The following is a 21,361-nucleotide window of genomic DNA, read 5'->3' as shown; positions in this document are numbered from 1 at the left end:
TCTGGTTGTTTTGTTTCCTAATTGTTATAATACATTTAAATAAATTTTTCGATTATTCCTCGTCTTCTTTTTCTGAATAATTTTTTAAATATACTGTATTTTTGGACAAATTTTTGAAACCTAAAAATTTTGAAAGCTCCCGGTTTTTTTTACAATTTTTTTGAATTGACCTAAATTTCCTTGTTTTATGTGATGGGATCAATTATTTTTCGCAAAATATTGACGTAAACATTGTATATGGCTCGCTGATCTGAAATTATGAAATTTCAAGAGCCTTCGTTTGGACCCAAAGAGACCCAAAGAGGTCGTTTTTTTATCATTTTTCGGTTAGAAACTGTTACTAATGAAATGAAATGCTAGTTTGAGACAATAAGTTTTTTTTATTAAAAATTAAATTCCTAGAATAATAATGGATATCAACTATAATCACAATTCAATGAATACGAAAAATACGCAAATGCCAAGGATCAACTTTATTTCTATATGATAAGTGAACTATCACTTTATTACATACACTGTGTAAATTTTTTTTTGAACGAACCAAGAGGCGATGTAACTCAACTACAGCCTCTTCTTATGAGTAAGGAGGAATTTGTAATTTGAATAAAAACAGGTAGCAGAACTGTATTTTCAAAATTACTAGTAAAAGCACATGAAGATTAGAAAGAACAGACACCTAAAAAACTTATTTCGATCCTTAATTGATCCCGTCTCAGGCTTTCGAGGGTTGAATATTTATTACTCATGTTTTAGTGGCCACACTATTTAGAATGATTAATATCTAAAAATAGTAATTTGAAGTCGTGAATTTTTAAATTCTTATTTTCAAATTTTTACTAATGCATGAAAATATCCACGTATCTCGTCTGAATCACAAAACGATTTCCAAAATTTCTCTAAATTTATTAAATTAATCTTGATTGGCAATTAATTTTTTTGATGAAATAATCGACAGTATTTCGGGATAAGGCTTTCGGCATAATGATTCGAAAAAAACTGCTTATTCAATATCGAACTCGAAGAGGACATAAATCATTTTTTAGTAACGAGAAAAATAATAATACTTGAAATATAACGTCGTGATCTTCGTTAATAAGAATTTCAGTCATTATAGAATATCAAAAAACAGTAAGAATTACTTCTTCTTTTATAAAAACTTACTTTTATGAAATATGAAAGGAATTACAAGATTTTTTCGCTGGAGTACAAAGTGACAATACAGAATGTATACACGTGCGTGTACGTAAGGTCCATCTCCTGACAGTCTGAAAAGAGGAAAAGCAATTAGAGTTTCGGTCTTGCAGGTTCTGATTAACGTCTCTTTTTATTTCGTTTTCGTCTCTTTTTTTTGAAGTCTCGGACTAATTTCACATCACTGTACAAAAGAAAGTTAGAAAAAAGAAAAAAACTATGTTGAGAAGTCGAATTTTTTTTTCTAATTGGCTTTCTGGAATTTGGACCGAGCACAACATATCATTAAAAATGTATTAAATCATCTTGAGTCCTATTTCTGATTTTTTTTAGACATGATTGTAGTTGGTAAAACGTTAAAGGAACAGACAAAAGTGAATAATTCAAGCAGGGAAATGTCTGAAAAGCAATCTGCGTAGTGTGTTTAAGAATGTAATATTTTTAGCTTTTTTTTTTTCATTTTTCTCAAGAAGTGTTAGCTTCCGATCCCAATGGATAATTTTTTTTAACATTTTCTCATCCATTAAATAGATTTTTTTGGTTAATCTAAAAAAACCGTGGTTTTATTTCTTTATGTTACGTTAAGATCTTAGCTGTTCCCGAGGTGTTAAATATGAAGCTTGAAAGAGAATATTTAAATTCAAAAGAAGGAACAAAATATTTTTTCCCCATTTTTGTCTCCAGGGTAATATTAACATTTATTGACCTCTAGGCGGAATTTGTTGTATTAATTTAGATGATGAGTTTTTCTTTTCTTTGACAAACACAAGGAGAAATATTTTTTAGTAAAATAATTAAATGATTATTATATAAATATAACATCTATATGACGAACGTTTTATAGATCTTGATTCATTTGACGCATCTCATTGAACACTGATGAAATTGCACTTCAGAAATTATCTTATAGTCCGTAGAGTATCAGACTTTTTATTAGTGGAACTAACAAAACAATTAAAATAATTGCATTCCTAATAGCTTTGCATACACTTAATAAATTACCTGCACCCTATACAAAAATGTGTGATTCGTTAAGCAATTTAATTTTGTATTGTTACCAAACAATTACTTCTTAAACTACTAATCAGTCTTGGAGATATTTTTGGGTTATAGATCCAAATAATTTTCAAACTCAAAAAGAGTATGAAAAATCATGTTCTTAGGATAAATTGATCCCATCTCAGGCTTTCGAGGGTTGGATATTTATTACTCATGCTTTAGTAGCCACACTATTAAGCATGATTAACTGTAACTATCTAAAAATAGTACTTTTGAAATCATAAATTTTTAGGTTCTTATTTTAAAATTTTAACTAATAAGTACGAAAATATTCACGTATTTCCCTCTGAATCAAAACAATTTTTCCAAAATTTCTCTGAATTTATTAAATTAATCTTGATAGTTAATTATTTTTTTAATCAAATGATCGAAAGTATTTCGGGTTAAGATTTTCGGCATTAATGATTCGGAATTTTTTTTTATGTAAGATCGGGTTCGAGGAGGAAATTAATTATTTTTTAGTAACAAAAAAATAATACCTGAAATATAACGTCGTGAATGCTTCCTTAATAAGAATTTCAGTCATTATAGAGTATCAAAAAACAGTAATAATTACTTCTCTCATAAAAACTTACTTTTATGAAATATGAAAGGAATTACATGATTGCTCCCCCTCCCGGAGTGTGATGTGGCAATACAGAATGTATGGTAAATTGGTGGTCATTCTCATTTTTTTAGATATTTTAGTGGTCCTTTCATTCAGAAAAGTTGAAAAACGCTGAATTAGAAAGAGTAATAATATTCATATGAATTTTTTTTTCTAAATCCACAAGTTGATGTAAAACTATAATTTATTTTATATTAATTCTTAAATTTTCGTTTCTATAGCGTAAGAGTGTCATAACTGTATTTTTGTAAGAGGCTCATTACCTACTCGAGACACCAGTTTTATTTTGAGCAAATATGTTGCATCTATATCATTTACATTGCCATAAAAATGTTTCTAACATCATCTAAGAAGCCGTTAAGGAAGAAAAATTATTTCTTTTAAAAAAACGAAATTTATTTTTCTGCACGGTCCCTGGGTCCTATATATATATATATATATACAAGTCATACCTAGTAAAATATTTTTCATGCACTGACGTGATAAACCAAACTAAAATCATCCTCTCACGAATGAAATTGATCGAGTTATGAAACGTTGAATTTTGTGAGAATTCCTCATCAGAAAACCCATCATTTCAGTCAAACTTTATAAAGTACCGAATAAAAAATTTTTATCTTATAACCAAGATAATTTTCTTGAGATTCCATTCAATGAAGCAACATGAGTTGTTGGGGTGCTTATGATGATTTAATTTTAATTAGTTAACCCATTAACGCCGGTTGGTTAGAAAATTAGCCGTTCTAAATTTAAAAAGTTTTTTCTTTGCCAATAAATGGTGGAAATGGTTAAACTCATTATTTTTGTTTTAAAAAAATCAGTCGTCGTTAATGGATTAAAATAACTTGTCTTTGATTTAATTTTTTGTATGCCCCCCCCCCCTCCCCATTTCTCAACAAAACGAATTCTGAACCTTTAGTTAGCTATATATTCTGTTCCAAATTGTTTGCACAGTGGATATCTCTTCAACCGTTGACTTCAGAGAAATATACTTTCCATCATAAAAAGTTTCCAAATGTGGCGCGCATGATGTTTCTCGAAATGTTTTAAGCATATTAAGTATTCATAAAAAAAACAGAAAAACTAACTTTTTATGTAGACCATGTGTGCTAAAACTTCTAATTAGTGAAATGTAATGTGGCTAATTTACAAAAAATTGCATATTTTTAGATGCAATATCAACGTATATATTTGACTGAGTTTTTCGGCGTTTATCGTCAATGATTGAGGGTGTGGTTTACAAATTGCGAAACGTAAATTAAATTTAAAGATGTAAAAATTATGAAATTGTCAAAAAAACTGTAATTTATTGTGAATAAAAACAATGAAATGGTTGAGTTCATTCTATTTGCGTACGATCCTTAAAAATGACGGCATTTTATTCCAACGAAAATTTGTCAACACAGTGATAATCTACCAAAACATAAGGATTTTATTTATTTGATAGCTCGATGAGTATTATTGAATTTGAAAAAAATCAATTGAAAATGGATCGTTTAGTAAGGGGCAATTCCAAGTTATGGTGTCACAGGGAGTTTTCCCTAATAGGGTTGTTAATAAATGTAATAGCTTAACTCCGGGGGTTGTGAATTCTAAACCAATCGGTACGTTTAAAAAGAAGTACGATAGACCTAGTGAGATGAATCGAAATGCTATTTATACTTAAATAAGACAACCACGATCTCTTTTATGGGCAGTGTATTATATATTATTGATTATTACTATTTTGTTGATATTATGCTTTTACATGGGGTAGTAGTATTTTGATTATATATTTGACATTCATATTTTTTATGGGCATAATATTTTTTCAGCCACTTCGTTGGGCAATTTGCCTGTTGTGGCTCTTGTATTTGTTTGTATTTTGGATAATTTTCACCTACATTGAAGAAGTATTTTATTGCATTCGCAAGTGATTTTTCAAGCAGTAAAAAAGTCGATCATCTTAAGCTACAGGACTAGAATAATCATTATTGGTTCAGTATAGAAAAATTATACGAATAGATTATTTTGTCGTTTTAAAAATGTATTATTTTCAGCGTATGTAAATGTATGTACTTCAGCGCCTCTCTCACGCCACAGTGCGTGAAATAAGGAAGGCAGGGTCATGTCTCACAAATGGTGTAGATGGTAGCATGCTTTCCCGGTATACAAGAGGCATATGCGGGTTCGAGTTCCGGTGGAAGCTTACTTTTCTTTCCGAATTCACCTCACCGTAATATCAAGAAAATATATGTTTCTTTGAATGTATTGTCTGTTTTATAATTGAAACTTCTTAATGTAAGTGATACATCCATGAAAAGAAAATTTTATTCTGATTTTTTAGTGGAATGTAGTAAATTTCTACATTGGAGTATGATGATAATACTTTTAGTGGAAAACTTTAAACAAAAAATAGATTTCGATTTTATAATAAATATATATTTTTATTTAAATAAATTTTCATGAGACTGGAAATTAAGGTTCTAGAAGATGGCTGTTTTGTGGATATTTATGAGAGTTTATATATATCAGTGTTTCTCTCTCATATAGACATCAACATAGGGGCATTATTTCATAATATTCATGACATGATATGCAAACAAAAACCTTGCAAGAATGATTTTTAAGAATTATATTAGATGTATTTAATAAATAAAATATAAAGGACTTTTTTTAACGAAACTGATGGTCAGAAAACTATAAGGGGTGATAGAACTCGCCAAAACAAACAACTTTCGCCTTACAACGTGGGGTCGGAAGGTAAGCGGCGAGCCGAGAGAGAGCGCTTTCTCTGCAATGAATGAAACGTCAAGAATGGATGACAGGACAACAACTTTCTAATTGGGTTTTTGAGCACAGGGTGACCCTATAAAAAGTTTTTGTTTTTAAATTTTAATAACTATAAATCTCATCGCAATATGAATGACTTATCTGAGGTCCACCCGCTATTTGGATACTTTTCTAATTGGAAGTATGCCTCTGGGACCCAGCTAAAGGTTCGCAAAGTTAAAACCCGGTTTGCAAGTTAAATTCTATACCCCTTGTTACCTATGCACCCTGTAAACAGGATGTTGGCTTGAAGTGGTGACAAACTCAGAGGGGTGATTATTAGTAGGCATCAAAAAGAACAAAAATTGTCATAGAATATAGCCGCTGTGGTGGTCGAGTGGTTATAGTGCCGGACTCGTGATGCGAGAATCCGGGTTCGAACCCCACAGTGGTGGTCGGCTGAAGTTGGTTTTCTGTGGTTCCCAACTTCAAGGCGCAAATGCGAGCCGATCTCCCCGTTAAAAAGTCTCGCCACAGAGAGCAACAGTCCTACAACGATAAATCATTCAACCATAACACTTCACTCATAGTAAGTAAAACTGGGGGCAGATGACAGCACTACACATAACAAGCATTGCACAGAAACAAACTTTACGTCAGGTTGCACTACACGTACACGCACATTCCCTCATGTACCGATTCGTTGGGGGGTTCCGCGGGGGGGGGGGTGGTGCATGTGTGGTGTAGCAGTAGTAGGTAGGGGCTCGGGGATCCATGATGTTCTTAAGTCAGCCACCTCGTTGGGCAATTTGCCTGTTGTGGCGTTGTATTTGTATTTGTATATGGTATCGCAAACCACGTTTAGTCGGTGAAAATCGCAAAAATACTTATGGGGGTGTGACGTCAAGTGGGACAAAAGGCCAATGATAAGTAGAAAAAACATTTATTTGACAGCATAATAACACAGACTGTGGTGTACAAAATAAAGTACAATAATAAATACAAAATCTACTGTATTCATTTCTCGTCGTCTATAATTTTTGACATTTAACTGTGCTGCACAGACTGTATTCTAATCATTTTGTCAAGTATATGGTGTTTTTGTAACTTATTTGTTTTACTTTTTGTACTTATTTTGTACGTCACAGGCTATGTTGTTATAATGCTGTCAAATAAATGTTTTTCTACTTATTATTGGCCTTTTTGTCCCACATTTGACGTCACATCCTTCATAAATGCTTTTGCGATTTTCACCGATTAAACCATTATTGCGATTTATTCCATTATAGAATGGAATAAACCATGTTCTATAGAAATGTTTGTTCCTCTTGATGCCTACTAATATCCCCCGTTTGAGTTTGTCGCCACTTCAAGGCAACACCCTGTATACCGGGTGCATAGGTAATAAGGCTTATGATATTTTACTGGTGAACCGTTGATCCTAGAGGCATACTTGCAGTTAGAAAAAGTATCCAAATAACGTGTAGTACTCAAACATGTCATTCATGTTGCAAGGAGTTGTATAGTAATTAAAATAAAAGTGTTAAATTTTTTTTATACCGACACCGTGTGTTCAGATCCCAATCACGAAATTGTTGCTCTGTCTCTCCCGATGCCAACAAAAAAATTCATGCTTTTAAGTGCAATATTCACTGAGATATTTGATAAAACGAAGAAAATTTAGGGAAAAACAGCGTTAAATACGGGTAAACCGTTTTACTCGTATTTAATGCTTTTTCCCCCCGTTTTCGAATTCGAATATCTCAGCAAATATTGCACTTACAAAAGTAAAATATTTCTAGTTGACATCAGGATAGACAGAGCCGCAATTGTCTCATTGGGTTTTTGAGTACAGGGTGTCCATATAAAAATTCAACATTTTTATGTTATTAACTATACAGCCTCTTGCGTTGTGTTTTTTTTGCAACCTAAACCTTTTTGGATAATTTTTCTAATGCCTTTATGACCTATGGTTCACTAGTAAAATTCCATACGCCCTGTTATCTATGTACCTCGTGTATATATATATATATATATATATATATATACATAGTGCTATATAATATATAGTGCTATATAAATTTTAGCATATGATTCGTCGTAAATTACCATAGTCTACTTAACCCTTAAATGCGTAGCTTTCCATATGCACAAAGAGATCTTTAAACGCCCATTACTGCAGCCTGTTAGAAGATAAAAATTCAGAATTGCCTTTGCACATAAGGTGAGCTCATATTCTTCCCATTTTATATTAAAGCAAGCGGTGAGCCTAGAGAGCCTAGTCCCGCTTTCTCTGGAATGGATAAAACGTCAGGAATGAATGGTAGGGCAGAAACTTTCTAATTGTGTTTCTGAGTACAAGGTGTTCGTATAAAAAGTAATTTTTTAATTTCAATAACTATACAATTCCTTGCAATGTGAATGACTTATCTAGGTCAACACATTATTTTGATGCCTTTTCTAATTGAAAGTATGCCTCTAAGATTAACGGTTGGCCAGTAATTTGTCATGCGTGCTGTTAGCGATGTACCCTGTATAATTTGTGCATTATATAAAGCACATAGTTTCTGCTTATATTTATTTTTCTTTGCAGATGCAGGGAAGTAGTTTATTGTTATTTGTAAATGAAACAACAGTGGAATTTGAAATTTCAGTTTTTAATGGCAATCGGCTTTCTTAATAAACTTTGACACTTACAGCCTCTTATAATTTGAAATTAGACACTTTCGTTTCAGAGTAAAGTTGTCACGATGTCTCGAGTTTCGAGGTCCTTTCAACCAACGAAATGAAAGATAAATACGAAATCGTATAGCTTACTGTCTTCACTTTTCGGTAATTTTGATTGCAAAGGGAAGTTCATGATGTAATTCCAGCTGAAGGGAATAATATACCGCAGTAACGTCTTTCAGATCACCGACGTCCATTTCATTTAACTGACTAAGGACGAAATTCTAAGACCTATGCGCTTCGTGTGCATTACAAACCATCTTCATAATCAGAAACATGAGGCACTTTCTACATCTTAATTTGACTCCAGAAACGTGACTGGTCGGCCGCGAGCGATACGCATGAATCCACAGTATTCGTAATTAGAAATGAGATCTGATGATATGCAGAAAACTCAGTGATGCAAATCACTTCTAGAGTTCAGCAAGGCACATACTCTAGTTATAATTAGAAGTCAGGAAATCATTATGGCAGAAGAAATAGCATATACTCATCAACGAGGATCTAGTACAATATCGTGCCCAAAGATTGAGTCATATTACTTTCCATATTTCGGCATAAAGTGAAATAGTTTCATGCACATGAGACCGAAACCATATTCATTCTCAAAAATACGATTCTTTTCAGGCCATATCATCATCAAAGTCTCGTGGGAAATCGCTAAACCATGTAATTAGGAAACTTAAGTAAAATTTAATGTATATTTTACGTATGGAATACGTGTAAGTACCGTGTTTCCTGTATAGTTCGTAACATTGATAATTTGTTCCCTGAAGTCTAAAATTTAGAAACAGTTCGTTTTAAATATAATTGTTTCATTCGGTCACATTATTTTAATAAATACTAAATTACTACAAATTCTTTTGAATTTGATCGTATTGCATGATACAAACTGCTGAAAAAACAAAACTATTTTTTTTCAGTTTTATGCAATATATACAGGGTGAACGTCCCTTTGTCTCAAATTACTGGCAAACGTTGATCCTAGAGGAATACTTCCAATTAGAAAACGTATCCAAATAACGTTTAAATTTAAAATAAGTCAAATTTCAAGGGGTTGTAAAGTTATTGAATTAAAATATTAACATTTTATACGGGCGCCCTGTCCAGAAAAAGTCAAATAAAAAGTTGTTGCCCAGTGTGTCTTGAAGCCAACAAAAAAAATCCATGTTAATATATGCAACATTCGCTGAAATATTTGAATTCAAAAAACCCAAATTACTGAAAATGAGGGAAAAGAAGCGTAAAATGAGCCTGACCGTTAGTTTATGTAGCTATTTCTTTTACTTTCAGAGATTTTTTAATTCAAAAATGTCTCAGGGAATATTGCACTTAAACGTGGAATTTTTTTGTTGGCCTCAGGACAGACAAGTAAACAACTTTCTCTAATTGTGTCTTTCAGGATAGGGTGATCAAATGAAAAGTTGATTTTTTTAAGTTCAATAACTATACAATCCCTTGCATTGTGAATGACGTATCTGAGGTCTAAACGTTATTTGGACATTTTTTTTCAATTGAAAGTATGCCACTAGGATGAACGGTCCGCCAGTAATTTGCACACGCGATAAACTTCAAGTAAAGGGACTTGAGCGTTCATCCTATATATATATACATTATGAGACCGAAGACTTAATAATCTATGTATGCTTTATATATCATTAAATATATATATATATATATATATATATATATATATATATATATATACACACATACCCAGGCATACTTTCAATTTTTGCGTTTGAATAGAATTAATAAATGGATTATCCAATTTATGAACTGAAGGTGCTGTAACGTAGCAAAATCAAGCCATCTCATTTGGTCAAAAAAATATATAATTAGTGCGATACAATATTACAATAACACAATTGAGCGAAAACCGTTCAACTTCCAAAAAATAAATGTCAAACTATTCTATTACATAGACTAATTGACAGTCTTGCTTAGTAGAATTTAGTAAGAATAAAATTCTGCGATAGGGACATATACGCAATGCGAAGACATTTTTATCTATAGGTAACCAGGAATATTTTTGAGAAAATTTAGAAGCAATGTTCATTTTGTTTTAAAACTTAGGGGGTTACTAATCCTTTAGTTGTGAAAGGGATTTGCCGAGAGAATCTCTCTCTCCCTCTCTCTTATTGCTCCCAATCCCATAGATTTAGCTCAAAGCTTTTACCTGCTGACAGTATATATACGTACGTTTATAAAAGCATATGCTTTCATCCAAATATGTATTTCGAATAAAACTAAAAGAATACAAAAAATATGAATTTCTTGAAAAAAATTTGATGTTTTGTGTTGTTCGACGAGGCATTCTTTAATTAAATTATTGCCATCTGCAATATACTTTATCATACATATGGGGTGTTTCAGCAAGATTATCCAAAAGGAATAAAAATTCGAACGATCCGAAAACGGGAAAAAATATCAGAAAAAAAAGATCCAGCAATGTAATAGTGGACTTCACGTAAAGTAATAGTAAGAGAAATATCGAAATTAATATTCTTTTTATGATGCCCCTAATAAAAAAATATTCAATTAACAAAATTTATATACCTCTCTTTTTTATAACCGGGGAATTTTACCTCGTAAGCATTTGAATGAAAATTAGTCGGATATCGATAATAGATGTTGTGCAATTTTTATATACAAATGCAAAAGCCACAACAGACAAAATACCCAAAGAGGTGGCTGAAAAATATGCCCATAAAAATATGGATGTTGAATATATACAGAGTAGGCAAAATGTCCGTAGAAACTTTAAAAATTAATAAAAACCGGAAAAATAACCGAAATAAAAAAACGGTTTGCAGGGTTAGGATCGCTAGGTCACGGAAATTTTTTTAAGGGGAAGGTTATAAGAACTTGCGCTCCTAATCCACAACCAATTCACCGTTGTAAACCCTGTATGTGGACCTGCTGCACTCTGCCGTCGCTGGATTTGTGACTCGCCTGCAATGTGTTATCCCCTGTGGTGGTAATCAAGTGGAACTCATACTGCTGTAATAAACGATTTGGGGGCATTCTGTTCGTTATTTTCGTATCTTTTCTTTGGACTTGTCTACGTCAGCGCCACCTATCGGTTGTTTTCCAGTTCTTTTGTGCTGTTTTAAAAAAAATTCCGTCTTCTAGCGATGCTAACCCTGCAAACCGTTTTTTATTTCGATTATTTTTCCGGTTTTTATGAATTTTTAAAGTTCCTACGGACTTTTTGCTCACCCTGTTTATCTCAATTATATCAAAAACACAGCAATCCAATAAGAGCAATAATTACTATGAAATACAAATCTACTGCCCATAAAATATTATGGTTGCCTCATCTAATATGAACAAGTTCCCGATTTATCCAATATGTTTATGGTATTACTTTTTATACGTGTCAATGGTGTTAGAATTCGCGACCCCCGGAGGTAAGCTATTTCATTTATTCACAATCCTATTTGAGGAAAAACTCCCTCCGACACCACAACTTGTGTTGAATTGATTTCCAATCGATACGGCGTCCCCTTGTCGAAGCAGTTGAATGACGATATATTAATAACTCATGGTCCCTTTTATACATCCCGTTGAAAATTTTAAACACTTCAATAATATTGACTCTGGTTTACGAATTATCCTGTATACCCTTAGGGCTGGGTCAGGGGTGCATCAATGAGATATCCCCCGACACCTACGTTCGTCCAATGTAAACATTTTGAAAAAAATCAAGTCTTCGTAGCTTAAGCCCCGTGGTCTATCAAGAGCACGCGTGGCTCTTTTCTGCACCCCCTCGACTAAGTCAATGGCCCTTCTGTAAGTATGGTCTCCAAAACCTAACAGCATACTCCAACAAACGAAGCTCCGAAAAAGTGAAAAGCTCAGTTTAAAAGAACGAGAAGAGACCTTTTTCAGAATAAAACCAACCATTCTATGCAATTTTTGATCACCGCTGAGCAATAATCAGCAAACCGAAGCCGCTCATCAATAAGAATACCCGCATCGGAATCCGGTATGCAAATTATATTTTAAAAGGACCACGAAGATTGTTGTGAGAATTAAAAAAAATTCAACAACTTTTTTTTTATTCAACAGCAGCAACAACAAAACATGACAACTGGTACAAATTTAGACAAAAACATAAAAAAAAATACATGAATTAAGAACATTCACTCTGTGACCCCAAGGGACTAGGGTATCTTCCCAGTAGGCCTGTAAAAATACAAATACAAAGGCCACAACAGACAAAATGCTCAATGGGGTGGATGGAAAAAGATACCCATAAACATATGTATGTCGAATACATATCTAAATTATATCAAGTATATAGCAACCCAATAAGAGCAATATAAATATACTGCCCATAAAAAATCATGGTTGTCTCAAAAAAAGTCCAGTAATCTGTTAATTAAATGGCAACCATCATAATTTTTTTTAATTAGTTAATTGATGGTTAGGGTCATGGAACTGATTACTTCACCGATATATACGCGACTTTTTGTTTAAGTGTACCAAAATAAACAGTCAGGAACAAATAATATTATTCGACTTTTTTTCTATTCCAGGCCGTATAGAAACTTTCATTTTCATATTTTTCCCAATTATTGTGTCGCGGATATGATCACTATCACAGAAAAATTTCCTTTTTTTTTATGAATTATTTATTTTTGTTCATATATTTTCATATTTTACTTTAGTTTTGGAATCAGTTATAGAATTTTTATTTCTTTCAAACAATCTCCGTGAAACCACCTCATAAATACGTATATTGTCGTAGCAAGAAAACATGTGTAATTACTAGCCCAAAAGATTGCATTAAAAAGTTTGTTTGGAGTGCTGTACGAACAACGCGGTACTAATTGCATATTTGCCTATAAAAGAAAGGTAGAGAAACAAGTAATTTATTATGTTTTTGTCTCTGAATAAAGAAACATTTAGCGTAAATATGATTAATCATACACAGCAAAAATTGATTTTAACATGCAAGATTGACAGATGCTTCTGTAACACGATGTACATGGCAACAGGAAAACATCTTCCATCCAACTGGCGAAGCAATATTTAAAAGTGGCTGTTATTTTCATCGAAAACTCCCAGTGGATCGTATATTTAATTATCTCGCGAAACTAATGTTTTTACCCCCGAGCTTTATGTCCAGGGTTTGAGTGGAATCGAAAATAATTCAATTAGGGGACCTGAAATAGAAAAAGAACGAATTCATATCTAACCAGTTACTCTGACTAAATTGTTTTTCCGCAATGTTATTTAAAAACGCAATCAATTTTCTCCCAAGACTCTTGATCAAAACCAATCTGATCGTAAAACTTAATATTTTTTTTCGTTGCTTATTTGTGTTTTTATATTCGATTTTGTTCATATACGATGCTGTTGCTGCATGTCTCTTGATATTTCCACTTTACGTCCACCCAAATTAATTGCCATCTTAGTTCATTTCACGCACTTCCTATTGCAAAAATAAGACATCAAGCAGCTAAGTAATATTCAATGAGTACATGCATTACTCTTTTTCCTTCATATTCTTTTCTTTTTTCTTTCTTTTTTTATCCAATATATTTATACAAATATTGTATGCTGTTAATAATTAATTTCACACTGAAATTTCCTTGTCATTATTAATACAAAATGAGAATATGCCCACAAGACATTGCTAAATTTGGTTAGCGAAAAGCGTATTTACCTCTTTTCCATTCCTCTTCAAAAAAAAAATATCCAGCGTAAAAAATTGAGTTTGGGGAATACTTTTCTATTCTTTCACTAACAACAGTCAGAAACATGGATAAATTAGATTTTTAAATATATACTTTGAATTCAATATTTATAAAATTTTGACCGGATTTTTATATTCTTAACGGTATATTAAAATAAACGCATCGAAAAAATTTGGAAAATGAAAAATTCTCTATATCGAGAGACAATCTTTATTTTTTGCAAAAATCCAATATCGAAGTCCATGAACATCTTTTCTACAAATTTTTGACGGTCTGAAGTTTATTAAACTAAATTGATATTGCTTTCCTGAAAATGAATTGATAGATGATGTCTTGGTGTTATTTGTATTTATATATATAGAGAGTTATTGATGAATCAACTCGGCAAATAAAGTATTGCTATAGTATATAAGCCAGGAAACACACATCAACGCATGCGCATGGCCCGTGGGCCACATTTTTGTCGTGGAACGCCGATAATTTTCAAAAAAATTTATATCATTGAAAAACAAAATTCTATAATAAATGAAAGGAAGAATTCTAGAATAAATTAATGAAAATTATGAATTCATGAAAGAATGAATTCTAGAACAAATTGATGAAAATTATCAATTCATGAAAAAATGAATTCTAGAACAAATTGATGAAAATTATGAATTCTAGAACAAATTGATGAAAATTATGAATTCTAGAACAAATTGTTGAAAATTATGAATTCTAGAACAAATTCTTGAAAACTATGAATTTATGAAAGAAATAATTTCAGAATTGACGAAAGATTAATTTCAGAATTGATGAAGAAAATAATTTCAGAATTGATGAAGAAAATACTTCCAGAATTGATGAAGAAAACACTTCCAGAATTGATGAAGAAAATACTTCCAGAATTGATGAAGAAAACACTTCCAGAATTAATGAAAGAACTTATTCAGAATTAATGAAAGAACTTATTCAGAATTAATGAAAGAACTTATTCAGAATTAATGAAAGAACTTATTCAGAATTAATGAAAGAACTTATTCAGAATTTTTGAAGCAAATATTTTCAGAATTAATGAAAGAACTTATTCAGAATTTTTGAAGCAAATATTTTCAGAATTAATGAGAAAAATAACTTATAAATCAATGAGAAAAATAACTTATAAATCAATGAGAAAAATAACTTATAAATCAATGAGAAAAATAACTTATAAATCAATGAGAAAAATAACTTATAAATCAATGAGAAAAATAACTTTGTAATTTCTGATAGAAACTATTTCACAATGATTAAAAGAATAAATAAATAATTATTTAAAGAAATGAGTCAAAAAATATTTTGAGAAAGAAAACAACTTCAGAATTATCACAATAAATAATTACAGAATCATTTAGAATGATTTCAGCTTAAAATTAATCAGTAATTAATCAAAAACTTTTCCAGAATTAATGAAAAAAAGGGATTTCACAACTAAACAAAATTCCTATTTAGTAAAAGAAATAATTTCAGAATAAATAAACATCTTTATTTATTTTTGTTCCAATTTACTCGGTGCCCCCTCCCAGTGGGTCTCTTCTATCAAGATGTGACTAAATTGCATGAGTTGGTGGCCCGCTGTGTCTGAAAGGTTGAACATCCCTGGTATAAGTGATTTACACTGTTGTGAAAAGCGATGAGGAAAACAATAATAAATTAGTGATTTTTTGAGTAATGCATCAAACTTTTTTACTATTCTACGAAAAAGAACTGAAGTGATTTACAAAGTCTTCTGCTTTTTTGCAAATAACAAGATTTGGGTGCTCTCCTAAGAAAATATATTTGCATTTCATCCCTTGATACTCCAGATATCTTCAAGTAGTTATAATAAATTCTCAGATTCTCATTTTTGCCGACAATGTGATTTTATATCACGTGGCAGTATAAAGGATTAACGTTTTACCTCCTTAAGAGAAGGAGACTTCAATAACTTTATGGATCACGTAAGACATTTTACTGCCTCGAAAAGAATCACAAAATACCTACCACGATTCATTTGCGCGGAAAATTTCTGAAACAAGCATTTAAATTCAAAGTAAGTCAAACATTGAAATCCTCTCTGTAAGCTTTTGTTAATGACAAGCAACAAAAGCATGTATATGTCAAATCCTGGTTGTATCAGATTACACAGACACAAGCAGAAAAATGCTAAAGAAAGCAATATATTTGCAAGACACGAAATAAGAAAAAAAAAATTTAGTGAAAAGCGTGAAGAGCTTTAGAGAATTTATCGCTTTTCAGACACGCAGTTCAGTTTAATTTTAAAGCTTATCTTGCATGCGAATATATTTTTTCACAAAGAAATTCGAAGACGTGATGAAGCTTAAAATGCTACGCACATTCACATTCTATTTTTTTTAAAAAACGAAATGTTTATCAAACTGAATGTATTTCTCGAGATGCAATTTCATCCATTTCAGTAGAGAAGAATAGGTCCAGTAATGAAGATCTCATCTCTATCTGGTTTTGCTTTTTCTTCTATTCAATGGCTGTTTTTTCGAAAGACAGGAAGTATGACTCATGCAACATGTCTCGAAAATACAGAATAATAGGGTTCATCAACAGTTGAATAAGTAACATAACAAAAATATCAAGCAGCTTAAATGCGTTTCAAAACAACTTCAGTAAAAAAAACGATAATTTCTAAAAGTTTATTTGCTTTCGAGAAACAAACTCCATCAATACAATTATGGCTATGTTCATTCGGGTAATATACAGGGTGTTTCAAAAAGAATCATCCGATTTAAAAACATCATAACTATTCAGCTTTTAATTCGTTCTGATCGAATAATGTATAGGTAGAAAGAGAGAAATCTCGAGTTTCACGCAGTTGCCAACTGGTAGCGATAACACCTTTTTTCGCGCTTTCTTCGGCCGTCACTTCAGTGTTTGTCAAGATTGGCTTTTCCCACAGTTAGAAACCGATTCGGATGATTTCATTTTCGAGCAGGACGGGAACCACCACACTGGAGCTTGGACGTTCTAGAATTTTTGAACTATCGCATTCCTAAACGATGGATCGGACCTGACGATTCAGCTAACATCACCGGTCTCCAAGATCGCCGGACCTCACAGTGTGCGATTTCTACTTGTGGGGATTTATAAAAGACTACTTTTATATGCCTCCCCTTCTAGCTACATTAGCTAAACTGAAGATACGCATAACAGCAGCAGTGGATGCAAACATGCTCGCAAAACTTTGGGACGAATTTGACTACCGTATAGACATATACCGTGCATCCCAAGGTAGACATATTGAGCACCTTTAATTTGGTTTGTAAAAAAAAAAACTTTATGATTAGCCATGTAATATAAAATTAATCTTAAGTGTCTACGCGTTCAATATTTTTCGTAATATACGCATCAATCACAAATCGAATGATTCCTAATTCGAAAGTTGGTGGAAATATGAAATCTGCGTTGCTATAAAATTTAGTTTCTTGTCTTTGCATTGACAAGGGTATCGTATTTAAAAATAAATATTATAAGCAAGGAAAAAGGAATTTAAAAAAATCATTTTCGTCTGGTAATATGGAATATAGTCGGGTAGTATAGAATAGGGAAATTGAGGGGGAGTTCAAAATGGAGAAAACTAATTTGAATTGATAAAAAAAATGCTTAATGAGTTTTATTTATTTATTTATTTATTTTTGCTTGAGGCCGAAGCCCGTGAGCAAACACATTTACATATACACAGTTACAAAACATCACGTATACACAGTGACATTGAACAAAATAAAGGGAAAAAGGGGGGGGAGGTATGAATTGAGATATAATACACGTTAAAGACAATATAATATTCGCGTGTATAGATCTCTAGACATCCAATATATACATATCTAAGTATAAAATAAACATTTTACACTCGCGAGTTACAAATGCGTGTTTTCACATCATTAATGAAATCGCAAACCCGATCTGGCTGGCTATTTAAAAAACTGATTAAATCGAAAAGAGGAGGTAAGAGACATCAAAGGTAGAGAGATTAGCCTCGGACAGGTACGAAAGAAATGTAAAAAATCCGTGGAACATCGCTGTCACAGAGAGAGACCAGTGGTGGTTAAAACAGTTGCAAGCTAACACAGACACAAAGTTACAGCGAGCTTGTAAAAGGGTTGATATGTAGGTCCTGTTATTAGAGTTGTTGAGGTACAGCTCTTAGTAGAGAAATCAAGATATCTGTAAAAAGGATTCGAATTGATGAGGAAAATTTTTTTTGGAAAATTTATATATATATATTAATATTCACAAAAATATCGATCACTAATTCCAAGAGTAGTCCCAACGAGGAAAGGGTGCCGTTTTGTTCCAAATTACGCAGTTCGTTAGGTGGAAATTTTGACACAAAGTTACAAAGCCGGTTTCTTCAGCTATGTTTGTATAATGCAGGGTTGGACAAAAAAATCTAGCCAACAAAAAAGTTTTTACCCGAAGAAGAAGGTCCAAAATAATGCTTCTTTTGACTTTTTCAAAGCATAGTGATCCTCTTTTATGTTGGTATATATGCTGCTATAAATTCCAACCATTTTGTGTTGCTCTCAGCCTGCAACTTAGTAACTACACAATGAACATTTTAAGCGCCAATACCAAATTTTAGTAGCCATAGTGACCTCTGGAGCCTGGGATTTGTCTATTCCTGGTATGAAGCCACCATTTTATTCAGAGTTTGAATATATGATTCTGCGAATTATTTATTCTATCCGACCACATTTGAGAGTACGTTAAAACATATTGAATGCAAATGGGAGCGTTCCAAACTCCATGTAGATTATATGGGGAACGGTGGACTTCGGTATGTATCGTAACTTTTTTAATGAAATAGAATGGAAGGGGATCGATCACCTCTGAGCCAACACCCTAAGTGTTCAAGCCGAAAAAAAGGATTGGAGAATTGTCGAATTATATATCAAAAACTTCTGATTTTGTCCCTAAAATTTTGCAACTGTCTTAATGGGCAAGAGTATAAGAATTTATTGATGCTCACTATGGAAAAGGAGTATGCCTGGTTGATATGCCTTGAGAAGCATCCGTTTTAGTGGAAATTCATCCCCAAATACTGTGCTTGTAGTGTTTGACGCGTCTTATTTCCTCACCAAGGAGAAACCATCAAAAGCCTCGGGGAGTTCGAAGCGCTTCCTAAAAACTACGATTTTTGATTTCGATAGATTTACCTGAAGATGAGATTCATGAACAAATGCCTCGAGTTTGTTGATCAACCTCTGCAGTCCACTTCTGAAATCTGCCAGCAGCACAATATCATCGACAAAAGCCAGGACATTCACCGTCTCTTTGAAGATTGAGACGCCAGAATCTTCTGAGGAAATGTCTACAAGAAAATCGTTGATAAAGATATTAAAGAGAAGAGGACTGAGACCAACCACATCCTTGTTTTACCCCTATTCTAAAATACGAAATTCCTTCAAAACTCCATCTTGAAGAGATATTCTAGCCCACACAACTCAAATAATGCTTATAGTATTCCATATTACCAGACACATCATCTGTGAAAAACTAGTGTTCCATCTAGCCGGAGAGAATCGCTAGCTAAAAATGAACGCAAAACAATAAAATTTGACATTAGAAGATTTTCAATAATTAATAAATACTTTTAAATATTTGTCTAAGTAAATTTCTGTAAGTGGAAAAACACATTTTCTCCTACAGCAGCATTTATAATGGTGGCAAAATTGACTGACTCTATAGCATCAGTGATTTACCACTATTCCACTTGGAGGGCATACTTGAAGGCCAAGAAAATCTGGTATTCCATATTACCCGAATGTAGTATGTACTTCGAGTTCTGCTCTTATACGCTGAGATATAAATTCCGTATTCTTTCTAACGTAATAGTAATATACAGTCGAATCCCGTTTTAACGAATACCATTATAGTGAAAATCTCTTTTTAACGAAAACTTTTCTAATCCCCCAGATAAGTTTACATAGGAACAAAGCAAAAACCGGGAATTTCTTTATAATGAAATTTCGTCATAACGAAGGGATTTCCTCTGTTTTTTGAAGTTCGTTATAACGGGATTCGACTGTATGTAGCTTCCATAATTGTATGAATTTCTGGATTAAAAATTTCTATTTGAACAATTTTTCATACTAACTTTTGGAACTTGTTTAACGAGTAGTTTGAGAGCCGCAACAACTTGTTTAGAGTCAAGAGTTTATTAATGTAGTAATTTAATCCCTGCAGCAATTAGTAAAATCCAATTAGTATTTGAAATTGTGAAAATTATGCAGTAATTACTTCTTTTCAATGTTTCATCGTTCGTCATCGACTTCTCTTTCAGATACATGAGTTGTAATTGTTAATGACATGGTACATGATCGATTTGATGTCGGACGCAGCAACAAAAGTTGAAAACGCTTCTCCAAACTATAAGATATCGTTATATTTAGAATCTATCGAGAATTAATTAAGAAGAAAACTTAATAGAAAATATAAATGTAATTAAAATACTTTGGTATTCTTATCCATTCTTAATATTACGGTTTCTAAAGTATTTTTGAACCAGAATTTTTGTTCCAAACCGATTTGTTTCAAAATTTCGAACATAAGCCGATTTTTACTAAGGAGCTTTGAGTTCTGTAATTCCAGGATTTTTCGGAGTTGTACTAATATAATACATTTTCAAAATGATATAAGCCAGTATTTCTTGATTTTTTCGGAATTTGGATTATATTTTCTTGAAATATATTTTCAGAAATACTCCTGGCTGCGTATTTCGCAAGTGCACCGCTATATATTCAGCGATTACATTTTTTTTTTTCAGTGAAGAGCCCTATTCAGCCAATCACATTGTTTTTCTTGATTTACGATAATTCTCACTATCGTAATATTGTACGATGTTGTGCTTTCGGTCACTAAGCTTCGTTATTAACATTATAAATGCGATTAACACGCTGTATTGTCCTACACAAACATTGTTTATTTTAATTCCAGTAAGGAAAAATGGAAATTCCGGGGTTATAAAATGGTAGCGGGTGATGAAGGTAGTAATACATTTCGAAAAAGAGGTAAAATTTTATCTAAAATTTTATACTCTTGGTAGTAAACATTCTTAGGCCGAGATTATACTATTAAAGTTTGATAAAAGTCCTTTTACAAAACTTGAAAAATACAACCAATAAGCATATTGGTTACATTCGAGCAAATGTACCTGATGATCTTATTGGTTGCATTTTTCAAGTTTTATAAAAGAAATTTTTTCTAAAACTTTTATAGTGTAATCCCGGCCTTAAATCCAAATCTGACGTTTGAATTGGTGTAGGTGATAGCGTATCAGACTGTGAAT

Source organism: Pholcus phalangioides, unplaced genomic scaffold (assembly GCF_987345545.1).
Source record: "Pholcus phalangioides strain wild (caught in Gottingen) unplaced genomic scaffold, Ppha-v1.0 ptg000007l_1, whole genome shotgun sequence".
In the NCBI taxonomy this organism is placed as follows: domain Eukaryota; kingdom Metazoa; phylum Arthropoda; class Arachnida; order Araneae; family Pholcidae; genus Pholcus; species Pholcus phalangioides.
This window is presented reverse-complemented; position numbering follows the sequence as displayed.